Source organism: Petaurus breviceps, unplaced genomic scaffold (assembly GCF_028583685.1).
Source record: "Petaurus breviceps papuanus isolate PSGF00001 unplaced genomic scaffold, PetGlider_PUasm1.0 90895, whole genome shotgun sequence".
Lineage (NCBI taxonomy): Eukaryota > Metazoa > Chordata > Mammalia > Diprotodontia > Petauridae > Petaurus > Petaurus breviceps.
In genome coordinates this window covers 18,157,004-18,163,811 of record NW_027187372.1, presented here as the reverse complement: position 1 = coordinate 18,163,811, position 6,808 = coordinate 18,157,004, and the positions used below count along the sequence as shown (strand labels likewise).

The 6,808-nt window shown below is 35.8% G+C and overlaps 1 non-coding gene across 1 annotated transcript; it reads right to left on the bottom strand.

Annotated features, from left to right (window-relative positions):
* Positions 1–6,359: 6,359 nt before the first annotated feature.
* Positions 6,360–6,483, bottom strand: LOC138151274 (U6atac minor spliceosomal RNA). Its single transcript, XR_011165790.1, has one exon. It is a non-coding gene; the product is annotated as a U6atac minor spliceosomal RNA (small nuclear RNA).
* Between the last annotated feature and the right edge of the window lie 325 nt (positions 6,484–6,808).

Here is a 6,808-nt window from a genome sequence, read left to right as displayed (position 1 = left end):
GAGCTGGTTAAAGGCCACAGAGGAACTTAAAAATAATTTTGAAAATCAAATAAGAAAAGTAGAGGAAAAATTGAGAAGAGAAATGAGAATGATGTGAGAAAATTGTGAAATGAGAGTCAACAACCTGACTGAGGAAAATAACACCTTAAAAAATAAACTAACTCAGATGGCAAAAGAGGCTCAAAAAGGCAATGGGGAGAAGAATGACTTAAAAAGCTGAATTTGCCAGATGGAAATAGAATCTCAAAAGCTCACTGAAGAGAATCATTTCTTCAGAATTAGATTGGAGAAAAAGGAAGCTACTGATTTTCTGAGAAATCAAGATACTATTAAACAGTTGCAAACAAATGAAAAAAAGAAGTCAATGTGAAATATCTCATTTGGAAAACCACTAACCTCGAAAATAGATCCAGGAGAGATAATTAAAAAATTATTGGACTACCTGAAAGCCATGATCAAAAGAAGAATCTAGAAATCATCCTTCAAGAAATTCTCAAGGAAAATTGCCCTGATGTTTTAGAACTAGAGGGCAAAATAAAGGTTGAAAGAATGCACTGATCACCTCCTTAAAAAAAGATCCCAAAAAGCAAACTCCTAGGAATAATTATAGCCAGGTTCCAGACTTCTCACAACAAAGAGAAAATATTACAAGCAGCCAGGAAAAAACAATTTGAATATTGTGGAAAAATAACCAGGATAACACAGGACTGGCAGCTTCTACATTGAGGGATCAAAGGGCCTGAAATATTATATTCTGGAGGTCAAAGGAGCTGGAATTAAAATTAAGAAACATATACTGTAATGCCAAGCAAAGACAACTTCCCAAGGTTCAAAATACCATCATAGCTGTTCTCCATTTTATTCAGTGACAAATTAAGAACAGGGAAAATCAGAATATAGCATAATTCAAAATACAGCATTCACCAAGTGTAATTCAATAATTTCCAAGTAGTACTCCACCCCTGTATATTACATTCATTTAGTCAATCACAAAGTCTCTCCTCTCACATGGAGATTAGTTTCTAATCATAAACAAAGTACATTCATTGGGTCAGTCACAGAGCACAAAAAAGTCAAAAGTTTCCCACCCTTGGATCACAACTGAATAGGCCATCTACCCCAGAGTTACAACAAGCCTAAGCATAGCAATTAATACCCAAAGAGAGGTCTTTTCTTCATCTTGACCCCAAGCAAGTTCTCAGCAATCTTTGTTCCTGGGCAAACAAAGCTTAGCAAGGCCACAAGATACATTGCCAGCATCCTCATTAATTCATTCTCTGTCTGCAGAACAGTCTTAGGGCCTCTGAAAATATCAGTAAAACCCTCTTCCAGGATTTCTGTAAACATAAGAAAAGAAAATCCTTCTTCAGCGCTTCTGAACCAAGAGCAAGGTTACAGGATCTCTGCAACAACATCACTGTCCTTCAGCAGTGGACGCAATTTCTTCTCTGTAGAACAGTCTCTGGATCCCTGAACCAGCAGCAAGGTTCCAGGACCTCTGCAACAACAGCACCGTCCTTCACCAGTGGACAAATATGGCAAAACAACATCAAAACAGATAAAGTACCAGCATAAAAGCCATGTTTCCTCAGTCCTTAGCAGCTCTGTGTGGCAGCTCTCAAAAGTCCTGGGCAGCTCAAACTGGCCCTCAGCAATTCTCTCCATCTCTCTGCCTCCACAATGATGCTTCCAAAAAATTCTTCTGCCTCTCTCTCTGCTTGTGCCTCTCTAAATTCAAGCTCCTCCCAGTTCATCCCTCTCTTTTCATGTAAACAAGTCCATCCCACAAGTGGGATTCATAAGCTCTGGGTTTTAACACAATCAATCCGAAAACCAAGCCAATACAGGGGGATCTTTAAATTCTATTACTTTTATACCTATCCAGCAAAACTGAGTATCATGTTTCAGGGTAAAATATAGTCATTCAGTGGAATCGAGGACTTTCAAGCATTCTTGATGAAAAAAATAGAGTTGAATAGAAAATTTGACATTCAGATACAAGAAGCAAGAAAAGCATGAAAAGGTAACCAGGGAAAAGAAATCATAAAGAACTTATCAAAGTTGAACTATTTATATTCCTACATGGAAAAGTGATAATTGTAACTTATGAAACTTTTCTCAGTATGAGAATAGTTGAAGGCAACATAAATGCATATATGTATATACATATATACACATACATGTATATGTCTATATAGGAGGGTATATAGGCATATGAATACATATGTGAATGTGTGTATATATAAATGTATATATGTGTACAGGTATACATTAGATAGAGGGCCCAGAACCAATTTAATAGGAAGGGATGATACTTAAAAGGTGAAATTAATAGGTGAGAGAGGAAAATAAGGAGAGGAGATGGGGAGAGACAGAATGGGGTAAACTATCTCATATAGAACAGATAAGGGAAAATAGTTACAATGGAGGGGAAGAACATGAAGGCAAAAAGGAATGAGTCAACCTTATTCTCATTGAATTTGGCCTAGGGAGGGAATGACATACACACTAAACAGGATATCTCACCCTACAGGAGAGTAGGCGGGGAAGGGGGGATGGACTGTGGGGGAGGGAAGTTGGAAGCACCCACTTTTGAAAAGGGACAGGATCAAACTAGAGAATAGAGCAAGTAGGAGGTGGGATAGGAGGGAGGGAAATATTGTCAGTCTTTTACAATATATATACTCTGGAAATGTTTTTGCATAGCTACAGATGTATAACCTATATTGAATTAGTAAGGGTGGGTGACAAGGGAGGAAGGGAATGAATATGGAATTCAAAGTTTTTAATTAAATGTTTAAAATATATATACATATATACAGTGTTTCCCTGATAATAAGACACTGTCTTATTATTCTTTTTGGACAGAAAAACACCAGAGGGCTTATTTTCAGGGGAGGGCTTATTTTAATGAACATTGACAGCAATTTTAATAAACAGGTAAATGTGAACCAAAAAATGTAGCAGCAAGCAAATCACTGGGGAAGAACAGGATGACGCGCTCACTGCTGCAGCTCTGATTGGATGCAGCTCGGAGCGCGGCGTGCGTTTCACTGGGGGGGGGGGACGGTGCATACAGAGGGTACCGTAATGTAGCGTGTAGTGCAGGGGATCACCTTCACTACAGTAGCAATCTCAATAGGGCTTATTTTCGGGGGAGGGCTTATTTTAGAGGACTCTTACACAGTAAGGGGAGGGCTTATTTTCGAGATACATCTTATTATTGGGGAAACATGGTACTATTATTAATATTATTGTACATGTAACTGCGAAATAAGATATACAGGCGCTGGGGTATAGAGATACACTGTGCCCTATGGCAAAGTTGGAGGGGGTAGGGGAGAAGATATGCAAGAGAGCAGATTGGAGGAGGGGATATCCAGCGGGATCACTATTTTGGAGTGGTGAGTAGGGGAAAATTGAGGAGAAAATTTGTAACTCAAAATCTTGCAGAAATGAATGATGCAAACTAGAAGTGAATTAAGCATTTGATTAAAAAATAAATGCAAAAAAAATTGTATTACCTGAAAATTTAATTGTCAATTTAAATTTCTTAGAATTCATATACTCAATTTCCTTTTAATGGATCTATATGAATCAATGCAAATTTCACTTTATTTTTTTATATTTGGGGGAAATGAACAAAAATATTCCTTACATTTTCTAAATTCATGTTTCATTTACCTGACTACTACTGCTTTCAGATTTGAGCAGTTGTCTCACAACAGATTTTTCATTCTTATATCCTATTGCTAATTCTTTCAATCCTCTTCACATTTGGTTCCGGTGATAAACTGTTGGCAGTTTCTTTACATTTAATATACTGGATTTCTCATTTCTTAAAAGAAATGACTTCCTCATCTGAATCTTTTTGGAGACTTACTACTTTCCAGGAAAACACACATCCACTCTTTTTTTTTTTCACCACCCATTTGCTATGTAACAAATCTAGGCATGTGTGGGTGTATGTATATGTATCAGAAATATGCAAATTATAATAAAGTCAAAATTGAAAACAAAACCCAGAAATTTGAATTTTAGAAAATCTAATTTGGTCCATTCGTTTCATCCTAAAAATGAAGGTGTGTATTGATCAAAGTGTGCATATATCAAAATGAGGGTATCTATTCCCTGGGCAATTGTATGACTGTACCTAAGGTATCAAGAATATGCCATCTGAACTACCTTTTTTAGACTTAAAATTACTAAGGTGGAAAAAAATGTATACATTTTCTAAGTTTGATGTTTCTAGCCCTATACCCCACTATTGCTGAATTTCTGTAAATATTTTTGGGGGTGCATTAAAAGTGGTAGAATTTTTAAGTTATTCAGTTGATCTTTTTCATATTCTAGATAAGGAAATTGAGGGCCAAAGATCTGGGGAGATTTACATGATTTACAGGTAAATCAAGGCAGAATTCAAATGCAGGATCTATGTCTTTAAAGCCATTGGTCTTTTAACTACCAAACATTGCTTCTATTTAATTTGGTCAATTTCAAGTCCTTTTCCTTCCCTGTAACTTGTCTATTTTTTTTTTTAAGGAATGAGGCCACAAAATGACACACTTTGAACATGCACATAACTCCCAAAATCTCAAGTTAAGGAAAAGTTTCCAATTGCCTTTTCTACATAAAAATTATCACTTATTTTGAGTGAACTGGAACAAAGAATATTTGCATAATAATAGATAAATTATAAATTATAAATATCATTAAAATAGAATAATATAAGTATAATAATAATATAGAAATGTAAATTGATAATTTAGTTCTAAGGGCAAGCATTATAAAACACATCCAAGTTAAGCAGCAAGCAACATGGCCTCAAATTAAAAACAAATTTGGGAAAGGTAGGGGAAGGAGAGGTATAAGAGAAATGCCACAGACATAGAACACTGCCCCCACTCTCATAAGGATTCCAAGAGGATGATTCTGGGGATTAGATTGGGTTACTGCTTGCTAATCTCAGTTGTAATGCTGCTGAAAAATGTTACCAGCACTTTCTAAATTTTACTGCTCTGAAGCAAAGCTCTACCTTCCCTTCCCTGCCTTAATCATGGCCCTGATGAATAGCTATTGATTAGGGATATTGAATCCATTGAGTAAGAGATAAATGGACATTATTCTAATATTCTTCCCTAAAAATGAAATATTATCATTCTATACCACCAGGTGTATAACACATATTCTAAAAGAAAACAATGGTAAATACACTATTTATGATATCTTAATAGTCGTTTTAATTTCCCTGTGAATAAGGAGGGGTGTTTAAAGAATTTGAACCAATGATAGGACAAAAAGATAGGAATTATTTAATCTGAAGAGGAGACTTAAAGGGAAATTAATTTTTTCTTTAAATAGTTGAAATATTTTCATATAGAAAGAGGATTTAATTTAGTAGGCTTGCTTACAGAGGATAAAGTTAAGGGCAACAGGAAATAATTAGAGGGAAATATATTTTAGTTCAATGTAAATAAAATATTTTCCCCAAATTAGAGTTGTTCCATGTGGAATAAAGTGACCCATTATTGTAGACCTCGAGACAGAAAGACCTTAGAAGTCATCTAATCCAACCCCTTTGAATTACATATGAGGAAACTTAGACCTAGTGAAATTAAGTGACTTGCCTAAGATTATACAAGTAGCAAAAAGTAAAGACATGTTTAAAGTCTAGGTTCTTTGATTCCAAGTTTTCCCACTTTACCATGATAACTTTCATCCTTATATCAGCCAGTAAGTATCAAGGAGAAAAAAAGAAATACTGAAGTAATATTTTGTGACTTTAAGCAGAAGTCAAATTATCACTTGTCAGGGATGTTGTAGAGCAATGGTGTCAAAATCAAATAGAAAGAGGGGTCACTAATCTGCACTTAGACATCCCTAAGGCCTTCATATTGACTTCGTTTTAAAACACAATGTTATCTATGTTTTATTGTGGGGGGGTTTCATTTATTTTGTTAACTATTTTTCAATTACATTTTAATTTGGTTTAGGCCACATTCTGGAGTATTGTAGGCTCCCAATGTTTCCCAAGGGCCATATGTTTTATACCTTTACTATAGAGAATATTCACCCTTCAAGTAAGAGTTAGAGTTAATGAAATCTAAAGTCTTTTTCCAATTCTAAGTAGAATAGTATTGATCAATATAAATATAATCAAAGAACAATGTACTTATCCTAAAAAAAAATTTACCCTTTACCCTGTCATATAGTTAGACACACACACACACACACACACACACACGCACACCACTCTGATATATGGAAATTATATTCTCCAATACCTTGTGTGATTGGAGAAATATCCTCTCTCCCCCTTCCATGTAAGTTAGGCTAAAAATTATTCAAAACAAATTTTTAAAAATGACTATATGTCACAAAGTAAGTGGCAACAGATTGACTGTATATGTGTTGTAAAGGTCCCTAAGAATTCCTCCATCCTTATCAAGGGGACTACTAACCTTTCTTCCTTTTTTACAACATATATGTATGGGCATATGGAGAGTTCAAGGAGGCCTAGCACCTCTGATGTGAGGGGTTGCCAAGCTCTTTTCATGTCTGCTAATTCACCTATGGCATCTACTTTTTACTCAACTTTCACCAGTAGCTCCAAAAAGCTGTAGCGGGAGCAGTGGCCACACCTAGTAAACCTTCTCAGTAGATGGGCTAAACTAGGTTGAAGGTAACTGAGAGGCCTCAAACCAGTGGGTGCGTTAGGTGAATTTCTCCCCCAAGCATGCAAAGACTTTGCCTGGCAGAATGAGTGGATGAGAATAATTTATTCCAACATCCATGAAGGCAGCTGAAG